At 41.8% G+C, this 23,648-nt stretch overlaps 1 protein-coding gene across 1 annotated transcript in view; it reads left to right on the plus strand.

Annotated features, from left to right (window-relative positions):
• Pag1 (phosphoprotein membrane anchor with glycosphingolipid microdomains 1) overlaps nt 1-23,648 on the plus strand; it is a 138,944-nt gene that overhangs the window by 24,765 nt on the left and 90,531 nt on the right. The window contains exon 2 of the mRNA XM_036178448.1: nt 23,561-23,622. The gene's annotated coding sequence lies outside the window, so the exon portion shown is untranslated. The remainder of the gene's footprint in view (nt 1-23,560; nt 23,623-23,648) is intronic.

The raw sequence follows: 23,648 nt of genomic DNA on the forward strand, positions 1-23,648 counted from the left end.
GAGCATCAAGCAGCAGAGACTGAGCATAAAACCTGGGCTGATTGTCCCATAGTGTTTTCCTCTTGCACTGTAAAGATGTACAGGTAAATATGCTAACTTGTGGAGTTGGAGAGATGCCGCAGTGATTTGGAATACTGGTTGCTCTTCCAGAAGACCTTGTTTCGTTCCCAGAGCCCACAAGACAGCTAAGAACGATCTTACTCCAGCTCCAGGGGATCTGATACCCTCTTCTGGCCTCTGAGGTCACCAGGCAGGTAGACAGGCAGACATACATGCAGGCAAACACCCACACTTGTAGCATAAAAATAATAAAAATAATAAAAAATATTTAACAGTGTGTTAGCTTACAAGTTGGATGAAACCTGAGATCTTTCAGATCTTCACAGAATTCAAGAAATCCCCACTTGTAAAAGTCATTTAACATACTGAATTATAAAAGTGAATAGTAAGAACTTAGCACAATGCTTACTTAAAAAGTAAAAACAAATAGGCCAACTATTACTGCCAAGAAAGACAATGTTCTTTGCTGATTCAACTTCTCTTCCTCCTTTAAGATGGCAAATGTACCTCTTCAATTTGTCTAATGCTTTTCATCCCAACATTTTCTGCAACTTTACCCTTGTTAGAGTTTTTAGCATTTCTGGGTTTTTCTATTGATGTGTTAAGCTGGGTTGTTTTTTGTTTTTGTTTTTGTTTTTCTCAGTGTTTATGTGTAGAGTGTGGTTGTTTAAATATTTGCATTAAATAACCAGGACAGTTTCATTCAGGCTATTTCCCTCGAGAAAACTCTTTCCAGCTGTATTTCCATGTCGCCATATCCTGCTCCCTCTTATTACGCCTAAATATATCATAGTCATTTTGCTGTTTACTTGTTACAAAGATAACCACATTGTAGGGTTAAATGCATTAGAGGAAAAGATAGAGGGCCATTAATAATGATTATGGAATGCTGTTTTAGTGCCAGGAGCTACTGTTTGAGAGGTAATGGGCATTGGGGAAATTAAAGAGCATAAAAATAGTATTAATGTCCAGTTGTAATTTTAGCTAACTACTATCACAGCACAGAGTTCCTTTTTTCACAAAGTTCTAAATCCACCCAGGCTGCATCAAATCCTTTTGGCAAGGAATTGCTATATAAATAACACATAGTCACAGAAGCCCTCAGACCCAGAGCTCTTTGGGGCTAATAGATACTGAGTGGTTTTTGTAAAAAACGTGATATGGCTGGACAATGTAAAGATTTTTAAAAATAAGAGTAATGTTTTATTTGCACAGATCTTGAGCTTTGAATCTGTGCTTTCCTCCACTAGTTGGTTGGTTTTTTTGTTGTTGTTTGTTTTTTTTTTGTTTTTTTGTTTTTTTGTTTTTTTTGAGACAGGGTTTCTCTGTGTAGCTTTGCGCCTTTTCCTGGAACTCACTTGGTAGCCCAGGCTGGCCTCGAACTCACAAAGATCCGCCTGGCTCTGCCTCCCAAGTGCTGGGATTAAAGAAAGGCGTGTGCCACCACCACCCAGCTGCCCCCACTAGTTTTTAATGTATCTACACATAATTGAGAGGGTCCTAGTGACAATTAAAATGTCATCCCTGTCTTGTAATTTTCAACCCCTAAGATCGTGCTGAACAGCAGATAGACTTGCCCTTTGGGATCCTCATAGCCATTTTGGGTCTGTATGACCACAACTGAGTATCTACTACATGAATGACTGCTGTATAACTCCTGGCTGAGGGTGTATGTGCCTCACAGTGCCTGGCCCCTGGGGTACTAACTGACTTCATCACCCATGCATGTATCCCCAGTGCTGTCTGGCCGGTTATGGTATTTTATGCAAGTAGAGTCATGCTCTGTGTATCTTGAGTGGTTTCTTTTACTCAGTTACTTTGAATCTAGTTGTAGTTTGTTTTTGTTGCCAAATAAACTTGTATTGTGTGACTATCCCTCAGTTGATCTATCTGGTCACTGTTGATGTTTGCTCAGGTTTTATTGTGTGAATACAGGGCTAAGATCTCTCTCTCTCTCTCTCTCTCTCTCTCTCTCTCTCTCTCTCTCTCTCTCTCTCTCTCTCTCTCTCTCCCCCTCCCTCCCTCCCTCTCTCTCTCTCTAAGATGGGAGCCAGCAAACTTTTTCTATAAATGAATATTTAATTCATAATATAGACTTTGCCGAGTACACTGGCCTCTGTTACTTGCTCTTTAAACAAACCTACAAAAGCACACTTAGCTGTAGACCATAGTTTCTTGGAACTCTTCTCAGATATAACTAGGAGAGGTCATGTTTATCATCGGTTATGGACACAGCCATTCTGACAGGAAATAGGAGCTGTTTTCAGTGAGGTCATGCCTACTTATCCTCCCCCCAGTGTGAGAGATCCTGTCACGTCTCTCCATACCACAACTGGATATTGCTATGCTTTTCATTTGCTCTTGTAGTGCATACCAAGTGGCTTCTTATTATGCACCTAAGTGTGTATTTCCCCAGTTGTGAGGCAAAGCACCCCTTCCTACGGTCATGAGCACTCTGTGCTTATTTGTTTCTCTTGTCTAATTTTTGTTTGGGGTGTGTGTGTGTGTGTGTGTGTGTGTGTAAAAGAAACTCTTGCACCATTATGGGTCTCAAAACAACAAAATATTTTCTCTTGCTTTTCTGGGCTGTCTTTACATTCATTGTCGGGGACAGGGGACAGGGATCCCCCACAAAATACTAGTAGAGGTTTTCTTGTACCAAATGCCTAGGACTAGAGTAGTTTTAGAGTTGAGTTCTGTCGATGCTGGAATATTTGCATATACTTTACTAGCTGAGCATTCATAATCTGAAATAAGAAGGCTCCAGAATACAGAACATTTTTAGCATCACATTAGTGCTCACCAAGTTTCAGGTTTGGGGACATTTTGGACTTTGGATTTTTGTGTTGGGGTTGTCCAGTCTATAGTAACTTTGTGGGGGTACAGAGCATGTATTCTGAAGCTTTCCCTTTCAAGAGTGTAATCTGATGCTTTCTAAAGTTACCACACACAGCATCTTAGCTTTAGTTGAACTGAGTATAGTCTGTAGTGTGTGACAATCCTTCCCACTCAGGACTGAATATTACTGATGGTCCTTCTCACTCAGGAAGAAAGATTGCTGTAATGTGTGACAGTCCTTCCCACTTAGGAATGAGGATTGTGAACTTGACCTTGAACTTGTAAAAGACTTTTCACCTTGTTTATTTAAAGTTTTGTGAGTTTTGTATTCCTTGTGTAAGTGTTTATAATTTATCTTACAACTGGAATTTGTGTATGATGTGAAGAATGAGTGAATAATTACATTTCATGAGCCAGTTGCCTGGGTATTTTTAATCATGCTCAAGCTTTGTAAGGGATATTGATGTTTTGTCCTCCCACTAGGAGACTTGATCACTTGAGAATAGGCTTAAGGAAGTGCATGTGGGTTATAGGTTAAGTGAAGTTGAATAAGTAAGTGAACATGTGGATGAAATGAACATTTAAAGAGAAGTGCTCATTCTTCTTTTGTCTACAGTAGGAGCAAGAACTACTAATACTGGGCCCGAACTCCTGAATCGTAGTCCCACCTTAAAGAAGTGAACTAAGTGGCTTTTCTTTTACATTACTCCATCTCTACATTTTGATTTAAAGTATGCTTTCAGTATTAAATAAGGCAAAATTCTGTTACTGAATAGTCACTGTTTGCTAGCCAGATTAAAAATATGATACACTCGCTAAAGCAATTAGCAATATATATGGATAAAATCACAGATCCCTACCAAAACAAAACAAAGCAAAACCCACCCTGAATGCTATAATGTAAACTATAGCACTCAACAACTTCAAATATTGACTGTGGAGTAACGTTTACTTGACTGTATCAACAATTCAGTTTTGTATATAGAATACTTACTGTGACCACACAGGCCTTAAGTTTACTTAGCATTATTCTCTTAGCTCTGAAGCAGCTGGATATGGGAGCCCTGGGCAGACCTCAGCTCTGTCAGGATGTTCCAGGCATCCTTTTGATAGGAAGGACACACGTTCTCCTGTCTAGTCAACTGTTCCCTCGGTGAAGACAGGACCCCAATGGGCTGCTGTTGCCTTAAGTGGCTTTCCTGGAGCAGGTGTGCTGTTTGGAACTCTCATGTTGGCTGTGGAATGGGCCCCCCTAGTAACCAGCTCTCCCTCACAGAACACGGTGCAAGTTTTCAGCGTAGTGAGGCAGCTGTGAGTTATTTAATTTTCTGTACTAATTGTCATAGCACTGTTGCATGTTCTTTCTCGGATACTTTCAGATTGGCCATGAATCAAGCTGGTTGATGAAGCTTCTTTCTGCTAAATCTTCAGGATGGACTGTTAATACTTACTTTACATTTCACTGGGAACTGTACCATGCAGTTCCCTTCTGTTCACCCCAGAAAGAAACTAGCTGCATAAGCAATAATGTAATGCATTTAGGGGCTGGCCCAAGGAGTTGCCACTTGCTTCTGATTGCCACGTGGAGCACAAAACCAGAGTCTTGGTTTCCTCACAACGACTCCAAGTGAAGACCCCGTAGCACCCAACCACCTCAGAGAGCTTATAGTGTCTTTTAAGGTGCCTCTCTTTATGGAAGTTATTGCCATCCTTGCCATTTACATATCTTATTTGACTCTAGTACTTTTAACCAAATTTCTTAAGAGTAATCCATTTGTATTAATTGGCAAAAACCAGAATTCACATCAGTGTATATTAGACTTCCACTTATTATTCTCTTGTACTTTTCCACACCGTACAGTCCTAGGTAGCTGCTTGTTAGTGATCAGAAAAGAAGGATTCCCTCAAATAGTTAAAGATAGGAGAAGCACTAAAGCATATGTGTTAGGTAATAATTATGAAATGTTACACAGAAAAGGCCTCTTTCTTCTTTTTTCTAAACAAAAAGTGAACATCACTAAGTATTTTCTTTGGGAAAATATTTAAAACATATTACTTAAAAACCCCTTAGGTTCTTTGATAACCATTCCAAATTGATTTCATGTGATCTGCCACAACTTGATAGGACTTTTTCAGTAGAGCAAATGCAATTTCCCTGCTTAATGACAATTCTAATTTTAGCCTCAATATGAAGGGAGGTATTTGCTCTGCCTCCTGAAAGATGGCATAGACATACTTTTCTCTATTCTTCTAAATCCAGCTAAAACTCAATGTTTTGTACATGAATCAAACCTAAGAAGACTCTAAAGATGATGGGGGAAGAAGACAGAGCACCTGTGGACCCCGGGAATAGTCCAGTGATATTTCATTTGGGTTTTCCTTCTCCACACATACTCCAGATTTGGAATAGAAAAGGTTACTGAATAAACAACAGCACAGACTAATTAGCAAGCAAGCCCACAACAACATCAATAAGAAATAAAATCTGTGTTCTCCAGCCAGAGTGCCAGAAATGGGATGGTGTAGAAAGAAGACTCTTAAGCAACACTCCTATACTCTAACAAACTGTTCTAGAGGGGTTATACTACTCCATTCTGACAGCACTCAAAGATGGGGAGTGGTAGACTTCCACTCCTGCTAGACTGCAGTTCCCCAGGCTTCCTCACTGGACGGTGTCACAGAAAAGAGCATTCTTTTCAGGTGGGTGGTAATGAATACCTGGAGTCCAAGCTCTAGACAAGTAAATACCATAGAGGGCTTGGATTCCCCACTTCCAAAAGTGTGGGCCTTTTTCTTCTCCCATTGGAATGATGTCAGAAGACATCACATGAGAAACAGTGGGAGACTCCTTCCAGCCCGGAAGCATCAGTTTTCATAAAAGACACAAAAGGACACTGGAATACAAGGTCACAGGTCAAGATCTGCAAGGAGCGTCCAGAAGCTGGAGAAGTCAGAAGATGGATTTTCCTTTGTGCTTCAGGATGGAGTACATAAATTCTCACCTCCAGATCTGTAAGGCAATAAATCTGAGGTATTTTAAGCTACTAAATTTGTGACAGTTTGTTACAGTAGCAGTATAAGACTGATCCACTGAGTTAACCACAAACAAATAAGCCCAGGGAAACCCCTAAGATGCCTCATGCTTCCAAACGCTAGTGGCAAGACTTCAGAGAAGTCAGAAGCACTTGCGGGCGTGCAACTTGAATGGCAGTGGTTGCTCATCAGCAGCGACAAGATCGGGAAGAACTGACACTTCACAGTTCAAGTGCGGCAAGAACTACCTCTTCAGAGTCCTGTATCCCATGACAGTACCCTCTGGAAGCAAGGGAAATCAAGATAGTCTCTGGTGAAATAAAACAAAAAAATCAATCACCAGCACGTCTCCATAAGAAATTGCTAGAGGAAATACCCTTAAAAAAAAAAAAAAAAAAAAAGAGGTAACACAATCTTATAAGATCAAGAAATAAAAAATTTCAGTGAACATAAATATGGCTGAAGACTATAGACCTCCCTTCAGTCTTGTTGTTGCTGGGTTTTTTTGTTTAGTTTTTTTGTTTGTTGTTGTTGTTTGGGTTTTTTTTCCCCTTTGGTTTTTTTAAACAAGGTTTCTCTCTGTAGCCCTGGCTGTTGTAGAACTCCTTGTTTAGATCAGGCTCAAACTCACAGAGATCCATCTGCCTCTGCCTTCTGGGGACTTTCCTAAGTTTCATATGGGAGTTGCCACACACACACACACACACACACACACACACACACACACACACACCTCAGAACAAAGAAGGATGACGTCTTAATGCAAAGTTCCAGCGATGAAAGCAGTAGACCATGAAGCATATTGTACATATGATGAAACACAGCACTCACTAAAACTATACAAGATCATATACTTAAAACCACTGCAGACACATCGAAGTGGAATTCTAGTTATTCAGAAGGTATAAGAAATCAGAACTGACAGAAAATAAAACTTGAAAGATTGTCTTCCAAAGAGCATACTTTCTAGTAACAAAAAGAGTAAGTGCTTTCCTCCTAAGACTGGAAAGAAGACAAGAGTGAATAATCTCATCACTTCTACCCAGTGTAATGCTGGAAGTCCCGTCCAGTGCTGTAAGACAAGAGGAAGACAAGGTATTAGCATACAGAAAGACAAAGATAAAGCCATTCACTTCTACATGGAATGATCTCAGCAGAAAACCATAGTGAATCTACAAAGCAATGACTGGAACTAGTTTGCAAGTTCAGGAGGCTCATAAGACCCAAGATAAACACATAGCGATCAGTAGTACTCTCTAATTTTTAGAAGTGAATATATAAATACAAAATTAACATAATACTCCAAAAGTGAACCCTAAACGCAAACTATGATTTGGGCAATAATTATATGTCAGTGGGCATTTATTAATCATGAATTCCTGTGATGTAGGATTTTTATAAGATGGACACTGTATTAGAAGGAAGCCATGAATATATAGAAATCCTTTACGTTCTGTTGAAGTTGCTGCAAACCTACAACTATGCTTAGAAGTTAACCCTATGTGAGGGGGAAATATTAAAATTACAAAAATGAAAAAAAAAATACTTGGGTGTAATCTATGAAGAGCTTGTGTTTTGAAAACCCAGATGCTGATGAAGCAGAGTGCCTCATGGCTGAGAAGACTCCACGTAGTAGAGATGCTGATGCTTCCAAAGTTGGTGTGCCGGTTTAACACGGTTTCTCTAAAAATCTCAGCAAGATTTTTTGTAGACGTAGGCAAAATTATTCTAAATTTTATATAGAAAGACAGGGACTAGAATAGAAAGCCTCTACAGTTTTGAAAAAGCAGAACAAATGGCATTGAGAGAAAGATAAACATCAGTGGAACATGGTAGAAAATGCAGAGATGATTCACTCAACTGTGTTCACCTGATGTTTAGACAGACACAAAAGCACTTACATGGAAGAACATATGAAAGGAAATACTGATAAGTAGAATGTTATTAAAAACTTTGTGTCACAGAAGACTTTGTTAGCAGTTTTAAAAGGCAAGCTTCAGAGCCGGAGAGAATAATTATAAACCCTGTTTGCAAAACAGAGGACTGGAGAAACTCAGTACCAGCAGCAACAACAACAAAACGATGCTGTTTGATCCTGTTCAAATGCATGTGGCCTGGAAGCATAACTCAGCACTTGCCTTGCCTGTCTAATGGATACTGGCCCTTGTACCACACACAAAAGGGCAGGGGAGAAAGAAGAATTAGACCAAAGGTGTGAACATTTTATTGAAGAGTATACAGTTCCTCAAGCATATTTTGTTGACCCAAAATGTTGGTAAAGCATTACTGTTTTGACTTGTATTAGTAGCATATACTTAAACATTGTGAAATATAATAGAAACTCGGGTTTCTGGCTTCTCTTAGGAAGAATTAGAAAATTCACCCTCCCCAAATGCTTCCCCAAATCCCAGCTATGTAAGGGTTGCTCTTCCGTGAGGAAGGCTTGCTGCTCTCCTCATTGCCCTTTACGGTGGTGTGGGCACTGTCCCCTCAGCTACCTTGAAACATTAGGAGACACTTCTTCTTAAAGCAGAGGAAGTGGTTTTATTCTCCTCACCATCAACTAGACCTGTGAAGACAGCCCTGGCTCACTTCTTCACGCACTCATGGTGTGTGCTTGGCCGCACCAGCGTCTGACGGGGTCACTCTTGCCTTTCATGACTGAGAGTTGCCACTCCTCTGCCACTGTGTTCTGTCTCCCTGCCCACCTGCTCAAATGGGATTCCATCTTCAAGGTTTTCAAGCCTATCTGATCTCCTTAGTAAAAGCTCCATTGCTGCCATGTTTCCACACCTCTTTCTAACAGCTTCGAAGTCCTGCCCATCACTCTTATCCCTGCAGATTGTATGGTTATACTCTTTCTGGTGCCACATTACTCTAAGATTGTTGCCCGTTACCGTCAGCAGATTTACAGTTCTTGGACTCAGGACCCCATAGCCTCAGAAAGCTTGAAATCACTAGTCTTCTGTTGAAGCTGCTCAATAAAAGGAAATAGGACCCGGCAACCAGATCTTCTCCTTCCACATTTGGGAGGCTTGTCTTCTTCATTGTACAATTGCTGTAACATTGCTTGCTAAAGATCTTCTCGTGGTTTCGCCGCAGTTTCAACAGAAGGCTTATGGGTTGATTTGGGTTCATGTTTTACATGATTTGGTTTGGGAAAGAGGAAATGTTTCCTCAGTGTCTGGTTTCTAATGAGCCATTTTCAGTTTTAAAGCTCAAAGCTTCCCACCCTACTCTGACTGGTCTCTTCTTAAGGGACCCAAATGTGAAAGTCCTTTGAGTTTCATTACCTCAGTGTAAAGGAGGTAACACCAGAGGAAATGGGAGCAAAGACCTTTGCAGAGGAATTTACCACGGTGGAAGGATTAGTAAGCTATTCATATTGACAGACTTGGCAACAGTGTGCACATTTTTGTTGCAAAATAGACATCCAGAAGTAAAGCCATTATGCTGGATAGTGAACTCCCAAGTAATTCAGTATTATCTAAACACAGTGGTATTGCAAACTATATACCATTAGAAGGGCTGTTTGTCTGATCGAGGAGTACATGACAGGGGGTTATCAGGACACTGGACAAGCAGTGCTAGGATTGAAGGATGACGGAAAATTCTGTGACTACAATAGCCTTCCAGGCTACCTGGTGGTTCCTAGAGAAATGGCTGCCTACGTGGATTCTGTGTCTGGCTTCCAGATTCTCTTTGGCTATTTTGTTAACATTTGCGCTGATCAAAAGTAAGAGAGAGGGGCTAGGAATACAATTCAGTGGTAGAACACATGTCTAGCATGGTGAGGATCTTAGGTCACATCCCTAGCCCCACCACAGCAGAGGGTGAGGTGGCAGCTGGAGTGACTGACAGCCCAGAGGTTAGGAGTGCTTGCTGCTCCTGCAGAGGACTGGAGTTAGTCCCCAGCACCCACACCGAGTGATCCAAAACTACCTGTAGCTGCAGCTGCAGAGGACCCAACAGTCTCCTCTGGACTCTGGGCACCTGCAGCACTCAGATGCCAGGGAGGGAGGGAAGGAAGGAGAAAGGACGGGAGAGAGAGAACAGTCAGAAAGGTGGTCCTTAGCCATGAAAGAGACAGATGGTTTTATCTCCTCATTCCTAAGGCCCAGAGAAAAGTCTTCCACATGTAGGGGAATTGATCACCCTCAGCTTTGTTTGATTTGGTTTGGTTTGGTTTTGAGGGTACGGTTATGGGGGGTTGGGTTTCGTGGGGTGGTCGGCTTTGTTTGTTTTGCTGTAGTTTTGCGATACTCTCCCGTAGGCGGCTTTAAACACTGCTTCCCGGTGTGCCAGTCTCACACAGCCGTCTTCCATCGGTCTCTTGAGTGCTTGGATTACACGCCATCCCTGGATGGACCTCAGTTCTTCTTAGATACTGGATTTTAAAGTTTTGAAGTTAATTTTAAGCAGACTAAATGTTTAAGCCACCTTGCCTGAAGAAGCAAGTGCATTAGAAAAAAGTAAACAACTAAATGAAGTCTGCCAAAAAACACAACTAAATAATATATAAAAAAAAAATATACAACTAAATTATGTGTACCAAAAAAAAAAACCCACACAACTAAAGATGTATATCAAAACCTCAAAGGAAATGAATTCCATGTTCTTAGTTCTGTATGTTGAGAGCCATTTACTCCATGTGTGCCAGTGGGCCTGTGAGGAACTCGGGGTCTTCACTGATCTATTCCTTTTCCATGAGCTCGATTGTTGTGGAACAAGAGGCAGCAGGGCCAATGATTTCCAAGTCCAAGAAGCCGGGATCCTATCTCCAGGGAGCTGCTCTTCCAGCCTCTTCTGAGTGGGTTTCAGGATGCGGGAAAGGAACCAGCATGGATGGCAGGAAGTGTGGACCTGAGCAGAGAGCACAAGATGGTGAAGAAGGGAGCCTGAAGGCTTTGGAGAGAGCAGGGAGGTGTGGGGCTTCATTCTTCTCCCTTCTTTCAGCAGCTGCTGACCCCAGGAAAGGTGAAGACTGTATCTGCAGTCTTGAGCAGCATAGTGAGGTGTTTTTCTTCCCACCTCTTATCACCCCCTCCTCACCCCTGACCCCACCTTATCACACACACTGGGCTCCCTGGGTGGGCCTCTGCATCAGCTACTTTTGCACTGTTGTGACTGCTAGACACACTTGAGGAAGGGTGTGTTTGGGCTCACAGCTCCAACATGTTTCACGTCTCCATCACGGCAGAGCATCTCCGGTCATGGCCTCAGCAGACCAGGAAGCCGGGGCAAAGAGGAAGATAGAGCTGTCAAAGGCTTGCCCTCGAGGCCTGTTCTGCCCATCTCCAAGAGGCTCTGTGCCTCTCAAAACTGCACCATCCCTGGACCCCATGTCCCAAACACTCGGGGGCTGTGAGAAAACCTCAGATTCCAGACGTAACAGTTGCAGAGTGGAAGCTGAGGAGGGACATTTCAGAAGTGCTGCAGGGGTGTGAAATAACTTCTTTCCTTCCCTGTTCTGCCCTCCTTCCACTTCTCTATTTCTTCACAGGCCTGTGAGGGTAGGAAACCCAGGCAAAGAAGGCAAAGGTCCTTTCTGTTACCTTCCCTTCTTTCTCTCAGGTTGGAGATGTGGGGAGAGGTGTATGCTTGAGAATCTGTGAGTGTGTGCGTGTACGTTTGAATATATGTATGTGTCTTGTGTGGACAAGTATTGGGTATGTGTGTGTACATGCATGTTCTTATAAGCAGTGGTAATTCAGGCTCTTGTAGAGAGGCTGAGAAGTTAAAAATGGATGTTGTAAGTACCAGAACCTGTCAGGTGATGAAGAGGAAGATCAAAGATCTCACCATTAATCTAAAACAGTCTGTAGTCTAGAGATCTAGTTTTTATTTTTTGTACACACAAAACTAGGCCTTAGATTCTGACTGAAGAGATCAGAACTGGGTAAGTGGGGAACAATGGAGATCAAGTCTAGGGGGAGGTAACAGGTTGGTAGCATCCAGAGCAAGAGCTCCAATTCACAGTGAGCCAGAAGCCCTACAGCCTTTTCAGGAGAGCAACAGTTTGATCTCATGGTTTATTTAGGAATCTGTAGAACATGGATCAATTCATCGTACTCTCCTGCGATTCATTGTGTTTTGCTTTCAGCAACATTTTAATATTCTTCCCACATCTTGAGGTATTGATTTAGCTACTCTCTTGTGTTTCTCAAGCCATGTCTTCTTCAGAGCAGTGCTCTTATATCCAGCATATCCTTCTCTGATTCCTAGTTGGTAGACAAAGTGTTAGTTATGGACAAACATACAGTCTCTCCACACATAAGAAATTAATGTTTTCCCAGAAAAGTTATCATATGCTGGGAGGAGACCAGTTGCTGTTCACATGTGAGTGAAGACAGATACCTACCAGACAGACAGATTAAAGAGCCTGCCTGTCCTTTTCGGCCTCTTAAAATATTAATGGCACAACATTGATGTAATCTGAATATTTAAATATCCTTTACACTCTGACTGTTTTTACAGCTGAAATCTAGGGGGAAATAATCATAATCAAATTCTCCTACTTAGAAATTAATGTTTTCAAGCCTGTCTTGGGACATATATGATATCCAGACTGGAATGTATGGAAGGAGCTGCTTTAGAGGATGGCTTAGAAAACCAGCGTATCAGTAGCAACTCAAGGAGGTGCCTGAGGCTGTGGCTCTAATCTTGTTTAGAATGCGCATCCTAGAGGCTTTGACAAAGTTAGTTGGGCAGAGCCATGTGTAAGCTGTGACTTTAAAGCATGTAATAAAGTAAAGAGTGGGGTCAGAAGAGAACTATGGTCAGAGCTGCGTGTCTGGACCAGAGATGTGTAGAAATATGGGGATTTCCAGCCCATCCCCAAAAGCAGGGTGTCCAGTTCCACACATCATCAGTCACCCCAGGCAGAATGTGGTGAGCAAGCCTACTCCTGAGAAATGCCCTTCTCCATTTCCATCCCTAGCATCTTGTAAATGTATTTAGGGCACTGGAAGAATACAGGTCGTGTGTAGGGAGATGGCTCAGTTGTTAAGCGCAGGTACTGTTCTTTCAGAGGACCTGAGTTCAATTCCCAGCATCCATGGCAGGCAGTTTACAACTGCCTGTAACTCTTGTTCCAGAAAATGCAATGCCCTCATCTGGATTGCACAGGCACCTGCACTCATATGAACACAACCCCACGTGCAGACACATGTACACATAATTACATCTTTAAAGAAAGAATAGACCCTGTGACAAGCAAACACAATCAGTCTGGTATGGTTCCCTGTGTGGCACCGAGTGTTGCTCATTCACATTTTAAATCCCAGCATCCCATAGTAGGGTCATGTGAGGAAGAGCATGAGTGAGCTGGAGGCTATACAGCTATGGAATCTGTATGTTGGAGTCCCAAGAAGGACAAGTTGCTGGTCAATCCCTTGACCTATTTGAGCCTAAAACCTCCTCACTTGTAAAATGAAGCAGTTGAACTGGCTGGGCCTTCAGTCTATGCTTGCTAGACGTTAATGAGCATAGAAGTAACGTGGGTGTCTTGTAAAATTGCAGATCCTGGCTCAGTAGGTGTGGGCTATGACCTGGGGTTTGTTTTTCTGTCAGGGTGTCCCAAGCAGTGTTGATACTGCTGGTCCACAACCACGCAACATTTAGTTAGTTCTGCTAATCCCAGTGCACAAGCGTCCATTAACTAGATGGCTCTATGACACTGTGGGAGAGACAGGGGCCTTTCACCATGTGTCTCCCATGGAATCAAAAGTCCTCTTCTTCATAATTATCTCTGTCAGACACCCTTGAATGTCTAACTCTGCGTAACAGTTTGACATGCATTCCAGAAAGCACCAACTAGGTTTGGTCCCGGCTTATCAGACTTGACAACTTAAGGCAGAGAAATATGTATACAGATAGTAATAAATACAGAGTTATGATATATGCCCATCGGACACTGGGTGCATTAAAATAAAACAGGCATGTATTTAGATAGGCCTTAGAATATTTGTATTCATACATCTTTTGTTTCTTTTAATCTCTGGGAAACTAAAAAGGTTGCCCTATTTTTTTGACATAAAAATAAGACTTCTGTTTCTCTTCCCAGTGAGAGCTGGTAGGGGGGAAAGTCAGTTTCTGGACTCCTTTTGTTGTTGACTGATTCTGGCCTCACTGACTTCAAAAGAATATCTCATCAGCCCCAAATCCTAACTCTGTGAGTGTACAACCCTGTGAGCCTCGGCTTGGCTTGGTGTCACAACCCTGAGTGTGTCCTCACAGGTTCATTAAACTACTCCCCGTGCTTCCTGCCCAGAGCTCTGACCCACCAGTCACTGTCACACTACACAAACAGTAGGTGGGGAACTGGACATTGCTATCTCTGAATCATAGGATAGTAAACAATACAGAGGAGGAAACCAGTGAGCCCAAAGCATCATGGTCATTAACGCACATAGGTAGACTGGACTTGATTCTTTTTCTTCCATGCACCCATGTCTGCTGACCTAGCCTAAGGACTCAGTCTCCTTGGTGGAGGAAGGGATCAAAGGAGCAGCAATTACCATCACTGTCTCCTGACAGTAGAGCTGGAGGTCCAGCCAAGCAAGCTGCTGGAGACATCGTTCTGGTACCCATGGTGATAAACCAGTTTATTATAACCGTAGCACTGGTTAGCAGAGTAATGCTAGGATGACTCCACTCCATTGACCTTTCCTAACTCAGCAAGAACTGAATTATTATATATCTAAAAGATGCTCGTATCCACTCGAGGGGTTCTCAACAAATATTGACTAACAGTGAAATTAGAGACCGTTTGTTTAAACCTCCCTGATTCATGTGAACACATATGATATTTTGTAATGATCATGTGCACATAAGAACACCGCCATGCAGAGCAAACTTAGAATGCTGTGCCCTCAGCATACGGGCATGCATCTGTGGGAGGGGTCATTGTGAAATCTGACTCACTGGTTTGGAACTTGGCTCTACCACCGACCGGCGATATCGATTCACCTTTCTGACCGGAGTTGTCCTACCTGCAGAGTAACAATAGTATGGCTCCCATTCAGTACTTGTGCACAGTCTGAGGTGGAGATGGGAGAAATTGTGTAGCATGGTGTCTGAAACCGCAAGGCCTCACAGCTGGCCATTGTCAGCAGCCATAAGACACCTGATGTAATGACAGCCCCTGAAGTCATGTCTCAGGAAATAGAATAAGAGACTCCACGTTTGTGATTTTTCTACTGCTTTGCATGCAAGTCTTTATGCAGGAGGTTGTGTCTGGGTTAATAAAATGTCACACTGTTTATTAGGAATAAAGCTGCTGTGAAGACAAAGCCCCCATTAATTAGGCTCCGTCTCATCTTTCATTCTGTAATGTCACATGCAGCTGTTATTTTCTCATATATATATGTGAGAAAATAGAGAGAGACAGAGACAGAGACAGAGATAGAGAGACAGAGAGAGAGAGAGAAGATAGCCTACTCATATTAAAGAAGGTACAGAACCATGAAGGATTCTTGAATTGGAAAGCTAACCCTTTAAAAAGCCATAGAGGGCCATTCCATACACTTTGCACTAATATCTCTCACTAGCTCTCTGAAGATACAGAGCTGTACAGTCAAGATTGAAGACACTGCACACTCGCCCCCCCTACAAATAATCTGGACTATGGTCTCAGGAAATAAAGGATGCTCTCCACCTGCAGCCAGGGAGGAAAGACAAGAGAGAAAGACATCTGAAGCCTACCAGCCATATTTAAGGGTATAAGGCCTGCAGACCAAGGGCCCAAGACCGACGGATGGAAGTTCAAGAAACACAAATGAACCATAGGAGCTAACTCTGAGAAAGAGGCTTTGGGAAGGCCATCACCTCAGAAACCTGCTCACACACCATCTGACAGGGGCGTTACTGCTTCTATGCAAATAGAGATTTATCCACCTTGGTGTGTATGTAACACTGATTAAGACAGTTCTTCCCCAGACTTACTGTGCACTTGAATCACCGGAACAGTATTAAAATGCAGATTCTATGGGTCTGAGACCTGCATGTCTTAAAAGGTACTGCTGAAGCTGCCAGTTCAAAGACTATATTTTGAGTAGGAAGTGTCTGAATCCCTTTCTCTCCAAACATCCCTTTCTCCATTACCTCCCCCATCCTTCTGTGCCCTCAACTTACCCCACCACACTCACTGCCTATTGACCCTTCACTCTGTTAGTCCTCTAGTTCTTTACTGCTTACTGGGTTAGATCGCATGGTGTCTCATTGTAATCACGCATCTGTGTCCAGCCTCAAGTCTTTGCTGCTTCTCACTTTCTACTTTAAACTCAGCTGGTAAAGCTCCAACCCTGTAAAACTCACCCTCTTCCGATTCCATTGCCTCACCTCTGCTGGTTGTAGGGCAGAGAGCATCTACACCGCCATGCTCACAGGTCTCATGTTCATAGCAGTAGCCACTCTGCTTGATTGACTCCTCCCCTTTTCCATGTTTTTGCCAGCTGGACCCTGTGTCACAGTTTGAATCGACTCACATTTGGAAAGCTTGTTCACCAGTTCAGGTACTGTTCTGGGAGGCTGTGGAATGTTTAAGAGAGAGATCCTGGCTAGTAGGAACAAGACACTGGGGAGAGGCCTTTGGGAGTTTTAGCCAGGCTCTGGCCCCAGATTTCTGCTTTCTCCTGATCCCCAATGTGAACAGCAGCTCTCCCTCATATTCTTCCCTAAACAGAGCAACTACTCCACCTTCCCCACTGTGATGAACTGAAGTCCCTCTAAAACCATGGTCCCTTGAGTGGTTTCTGCTAGGCAACCCACACAGTCTCCAAACCTCAAATCCTTCCTTCTCCTTTCTCTTGTGAGCTGATATTCTGGCTTCTGATTCCCCCACTGTGTCATGGCCTCCCAGCAAGCATTCTGCCAGTAAAGTCTTTCCCAACTCCAGCACTTAATGTCATATCCACCCCTGGGTGCCCCTAACCCTTTGATTTCTTCAGTGAGCATCACAGCTGCTCTGCCCAGTGGATACACTTGGTTTCTTCTCTACCACTAAGCTCCATGAGAATAGGAAAATTAGTCTGTTTTGATCAGTATCAAAACCCCAGGTATCATAGCAACAGGTACATGGAGATGCTTAAAATATTTGAATAGTTATTGAGGTGGGATTAGATTAGAACAGAATTAGGAAAAAGCATGTGTCAACATATGTATTTTAAAGGCCTCTTGTCCTTAGCGAATAGACAAGGCTAAGGAAGGCCCCTGCTTTAGGACATGTTTGAACTTAAAAATGCTGTATTTAGTAAAAACTGTTGAGCCTACCTGGCCCTTTAAAAATAAGGAGGAAAAAAAAGTACCCAACATTAAATTCCATTCAAAACTTTCTGTTCCTTATCTCATTAAAGGCTCTCAGGAAGGTTCTAGTTGGAATGTAGATTTAGTCATTGTTTGGGGCTTGGGAGTTGTCTTAGGGTTTCAGTTGCTATGAGGAGACACCAAGACCACAGCAACTCTTATAATGGAAACATTTAATTAGGTGGCTTACAGTTTCAGAGGCTTAGTCCGTTATCATCATGGCAGGGCGTGTGGCATGCAGGCAGACATGGTGCTGGAAAAAGAGCTGGGAGTCCTACATCTTGCAGGCAACAGGAAGTGATCTGTCTCACTGGGTGTGACTTGCACATTTATATGAGACCTCAAAGCCTTCCTCCAACAGGACCACACCTACTTCAACAAGGTCACACCTCCTAATAGTGCCACTCCCTTCGGGGGGAAGGCATTTTCTTTCAAACCACCATAGAAGCATTGCTCTTCTCTCTTGGGACACTAATACAAAGATGCAACCAGTTAGCATTTAATGATTCCTGTGACTCCTGTGGTCCTCCCATCATCCAAACAACTGTCTGGCTTTAAGGTGGTGATGACCTAAGTCACAAAAAGCAAGACCTTGCATTAAGAATCTATCCTTCCAGCTGTTCTTAAGGACAAGAAGTTAGGCATTTAGTACAATAAAAGTGAAGGAGAGGGGTACTGATATATATAGAAGTTGTAGCCACATTTATTTTTAATGGACTCCAAAGAGTTTTGCATTTCATTACATCCTTACCATGCACTAATGCATTACCTGTCAAAGTATTAAGCAATCAGGAAACACAGGATGTTGCAGGTACTAAATAAGACCACTGACCTCACAGCTGACCAAGAATATATCAGGGCTCAGTGCATACAGCTTATCTCTGTCCTCTTTGTCTGCACCCTCTCTGAGGGTTACGTTCATGCTGCCATCTTTCTCTGTAAGCAAACATTAGGGTAAAAGTTGAGTGTATTTTAGTAAGTATGTACTCATTTTAGACTAACAACTTGGGCTGATCTCGCCTTGTGGGACATTCATCAAAGTCTAGAGACATTTTTGATTGTCACATAGTGGAGTAAAAGCCCCTAGGCCCCTCAACAAAACTGTCCAGCTGTAATGCCAGCAGGGCATAAATTGAAAAGTCCTATTTGAACATAAAGTTTACACTGGTGTGTGCAGGTTATCTCTTCACTGGGTTCCAAACAAAGGAGGAGAGTATTGAGAGTTTGGTTATTTGAGTTCCTTACATATTCCAGATACTGATCCTTTATCAGATCTATAGCTGGAAAAATTGTCCATTCTGTGAGTTGCCTCTTCATTCAATTTTTCTTTTCCTTTGCTATACAGAAACTTTTCAGTTTCATGAGATCCCACTTCTCAACAGTTGGTCTTATTTCCTAAGTCCTGACCTATGCCTCAGTGTTGACAAGCATCCTTACACTTTCCTCCAGCAGTGTCAGGGTACCATGTCTTCCACTGAAGTCTTTGATCCATTTGGAATTGAATTTTGCGTAAGATGACATATAGGAATCTAGTTTCATTCTTTTTACACCATGTTGATGTCCAGGTTTCCCAACACCATTTCTTAAGGATACTGACTTTTCTCAAGTGCATATTTTTGGCATCATTGTCAACAAATAGGTGACTGTAATTGTGTGGACTTACATGTGGGTCCTCTATTCTTTTCCATGATCTATGTGTCTGCTTCTGTGCCTGTATCATTCTATTTGTATGACTGTAGCTCTGTAGTATTACTTGAAATCAGATGTGCTATCTCCTGCAGTGTTCCTTTTGTTCAGAATTGCTTTAGCTATCATTGGACTTTTGTGCTTCCATATAAATTAATTTTTTATATATCCATGAAGAATGTTCCTAAGATTTTGATTGTAATTTCATTGAAATTGGTAGGTTGCTTTTGATAGGGTGGCCCTTTTCTAACATTTTTTTCTTCTGATCCATGAGTGTGTGAGGTCTTTTCATCTCCTACTGTCTTTCTCAGTTTCTTTCTTCAGTATCCAAGTTGTCATTATAGAGGTCTTTGCTTCCTTGGTTATATTGATTTCAATGTTGTTGTTTTTTTTAATTTATTTTCTTGATAGCTATTGTGAATGGTTTTCTTAATTTCTTTTTCAATATTTTTGCCATTGGCATATAAAGAGGCTAGTGATTGTTGTACATTGATTTTTATACTGCCAATTGCTGGGAATGTTTGTCAACTTTAAGAGGTTGGTTTTTTGTTTGTTTGTTTGGTTGGTTGGTTGGTTGGTTGGATTTGGTGGAGTCTTCAGGGTCTCTTATGTGTGGAATCATATCATCTGTAAGTAAGGGTATTTTGACTTCTTTTCCTATTTACATACCATTATTTCCTTCTCTCGTCTTATTGCCCTAGCCAAAACTTCAAGGACTATATTGACTAGAAGTGGAGAAAATAGGCAACCTTGTCTTGTTAGTAGTCTTAGTAGCATGAGATTGGATAGGTTTTTGATAGGTTTCCTTTTTATGCTGTGGTAGGCTCTCTCCATTCTTAGTGTCTCTGTGACTTCTATCATGAAAGGATATTGGATTTTGTTGAAGCCTCTTCTGCATCTAATGAAATGATTATGTGATTTCTATCTTTGGGGCCACTTAACTGATGAATTACATTTAATGGTATATGTATGTCAAACCATCTCTGCATTCCAGTAATGAAGCCCATTTGATCATGATGAATCATCTTTTTGGTATTTGTCAGTATTTTATTGGAAATTTTTACATCCGTGTTCATCAGTAAGATCTGTCTGGAATTTTCTTTTTTGTTGTGTTTGAATATCGGGGTAATACTAACTTCCTAAAAAGAGTTTGGAAGCATTCTTTCTTTTCATGTTCTGGAGAATGATTTGAATAGTAATGGAGTTAGTTCTGTGGAGTTCTGGTAGAATTCTTCTGTGACTCCATATAGTCTTGGGCTATTTTTTAGTTAGGAGACTTCATATCACTGCTCCAATCTTATTGTTGGCTAAAGGTCTGTTTAAATTATTCATCTTGGTTTAATTTCGGTAAATGATATATATCTAAAAATTATTTAAATTTTCCAATTAGTATAATATAGATTTTTATAGCATAGCCTTATAGTTTCCGAATTTCAATAATGTCTGTAGTGATGTCGCCCTTTTCATCTCTAATTTTATTGCTTTTGGATATTCTCACTTAGTTAATTTGACTGCCCATCTTATTATCTTTTCAAAGAACTAACTTTCATTCCATTGATTCTTTGTATTGTTTGTTTTTATTTCATTAATTTCTACTCTGATCTTATTTATTTCATCTACTGCTTTGGGTTTGGGTTATTCTTGTTTTTCCAAGGCATTAGGTGCCTCATTCAGTTGTTTGAGAGCTCTCAGAATTTTTGACATGAGTACTTAGTGTGTAAACTTACTTAGAACTACCTCCATTGTGTCCCATAGATTTGGGTATTCAAATTCCAGAGTTTTGTTTTTTGTTTTTTTGGTTTATTTTTTTAAAGGTTTATTTATTTATTTATTATGTACACAGAAGAGGGTGCCAGATGTCATCACAGATGGTTGTGAGCCACCATGTGGTTGCTGGGAATTGAACTCAGGACCTCTGGAAGAGCAGTTGGTGCTCTTAACCTCTGAGCCATCTCTCCAGCCCCCCGTTTTTTGTTTGTTTTTTTAATTTCTTTCTTGACTTCTTCTGTGACCCATTCATTATCCAAGAGTGTGCTGTTTGGTGCCCATGAGTTTGTATGTTTCCTGTAATTTCTCTTCCTGTTGATATCTTGCTTTACTCTGTGGTGGTGAGGAAGAATACAGGCTGTTATTTCAATTTTCCTGTAATTGTTAGGTACTGAAGCCCGAAGTGACGGCACACACCTTTAATCCCAGCACCCGGTTGGCAGATCTGAGTTCGAAGCCAGCCTGGTCTGCAGATGAGTTCCAGGACAGTCAGGGCTCTTACACAGATAAGTCCTGTCTTGAAAAACAAAACAAACAAACAAAGGAATTGCTTTGTGTCCTAAAATGTTGCCTGTTTTGAAGAAAGTTGCATGTGCTGCCGAGAACACAGTGAATTCTTTAGTGTTTGAGGGGCATGTCTTGCATATGTCTTCTTAGGACCATCTGACTTACCCTTCCACTTAACTCCAATGTTTCTTTTTTTCTCTGGATGACCTTTCTCAATGAGAGCAGGGTAGTAAATTCCCTCACAATTATTGGATTGGGGTTAATCTGGGACTTCACATGAAGTCATGTTTGTTATATGAAATCGAGTGTTCCTGATTTGGTGTTTAATCTCTAATGAGACCTGGATCTCTGAAATTAGGTTATTGGTTTTCTCTTCTTCTACAGTAAGTTTCCAGCCCCTGGGCTGGAACCTGTGAAGAGGACAGTGGACTAGATGGCTTGAGGGAGACTGGAGTGAGGAGGCAGCACGGTGGGGTGGGAGGATCTGTTCCGTGCCAGTGTGGTAAGTCAGCTGGCAAAGCTCTCTGGGCCATCTCCACTGTGCACGAGCAGCATTCCCAAGTTTTTATTTCTGATGCTGTCATCAGAGCTTGAGGTTTCTCCTCCTTTAAAAATGATGGTGTCTCCGTCTAGTGTGGAGACCTTCCAGAACCCAAGTATCGCTGAGTAGTTCTGGATTGGGAGTTTCCCCAGCAGATGGCTGAGAGGCCTTCCCAGGGCTTTGCATTGCTGGCAGCAGATGAAGGCGGCTGCCATCTGCTCTTGCCTCTCCTGCTGAGTGACTCTCTCACCTTCAACTCCCCTTTTATCTTGGTGCACACATCCAAGGGCTCTAGACCGCCTGGCCAGGGATCTTTGAAGTAGGGTAGGGTGGCAAGCTCGGACCTTTCTGATGCCCACAGAGCCTCACCTGGGCATATAATAGTCTCCTATAGGACCATCCCCTCCCTCGTGGGAGCACTACTGTTTCTCGTTGCCTTCTTGATGGTCCCCACAAAGTCTCAGCTGGGCAGCTCTTGGCCTCTCTAACATTGGTTTCCTTATCAATTCTTCCTAAGGAATAGTTCCTTCTTTCCTCTTTTAAGCTTTACCAAAACAGGAACAAATTAAAAGTGTAGAAGAGACACTGTTTTACTTTAGTGTTCATCTTCTAAGCAGTTTCCACCAGCTCTTACATCTCTTCCTCACTCTCCATGCATTTCACCTCCATGCAGCATGACTTGAGAAGTCTGCTAAGAACCATCCTACAAAAGCAGAATTTTAGATTTGAGATTAAGTTTCTCAAGTTTGGATCACACCTCCTCCTGCAGAAAGGGATCTTTATAAGTGATGAAATCTTACTTTTAAGCATAAGGCCCTGTTTACAATACAGTGTATTTCAAGTTGAAGGAATAACATAGCATGGCTAGATCCATGCTAGCAATTAGCACGTGGTTCTCTACCCTTTCATTTCTCTCCCTGTCTCTCTCTCTGTCTCTCTCTCTGTCTCTCTCTCTGTCTCTCTCTCTGTCTCTCTCTCTGTCTCTCTGTCTCTCTCTGTCTCTCTGTCTCTCTCTCTCTCTCTCTCTCTCTCTCTCTCTCTGTGTGTGTGTGTGTGTGTGTGTGTGTGTGTGTGTGTCTTTCACTCGAATCTCTTGAAGCACATAGATGTTTTTGTTTGAGTCTATGATACCTTTGCCCATCACACATGTCTTTGGTTATGACCATGATCATTCATGCCTGCTGTAGGAATCTGTGAGGAAGAGGAGGAAGGAGGCAATGAATCAAAAAAAAAAAAAAATGAAAAGAAAAGAAAAAGGCATAGACATAATTAAACACCACATGTGTGTGAGGCATCATTTCTATTTGCTTACATATATAGTGATATGCACAGTACAGATACTGTATATAGGGTACTGTAGAGGACTGAGTTTTTAAAACATTTAGATCGTTTTATTTTATGTGTATGAGTGTTTTGCCTGCATGTATATCCATGTACCTCATGCATGTCTGGTACCCACCCATGAAGGTCATAAGAGAGTATCTGAGTCTCTGGAACTGAAGTTATAGACAGCTAGCTGTGAGTCACTGGCATACTGTGTCAGTGCTCAAAACTGAACAAAGGTCTTCTGCAAGAGGAACAAATGCTCGTTACCACAGATATATCCATCTCTCCTGCCCATGACTGTGGCTATTTCAAGAGCACAGTTTAACTTCTGCCTTTAGGATCCTTTCTACGTAGTATTAAAATGCTACCGTTTAAAGGGTTATTGATCATTTCCTTTGCTGTATAATACTTAATAAGTCAAAGAGAAAGTAATAATTTTATTCTTACTTTTTACAGTTTTAGTCCAATGAGAAATATTTTCCTCTTGTTCCTTTCTAGAACAACCTGAGCCCTTCCTTCTATATTTTCAACAGTGGAACATAGCTTGGAGCTGGGAAGAGGTGAGTTTGGGGTGTTTGTTTATCTA

The sequence above is a fragment of the Onychomys torridus genome, chromosome 2 (assembly GCF_903995425.1).
Source record: "Onychomys torridus chromosome 2, mOncTor1.1, whole genome shotgun sequence".
Lineage (NCBI taxonomy): Eukaryota > Metazoa > Chordata > Mammalia > Rodentia > Cricetidae > Onychomys > Onychomys torridus.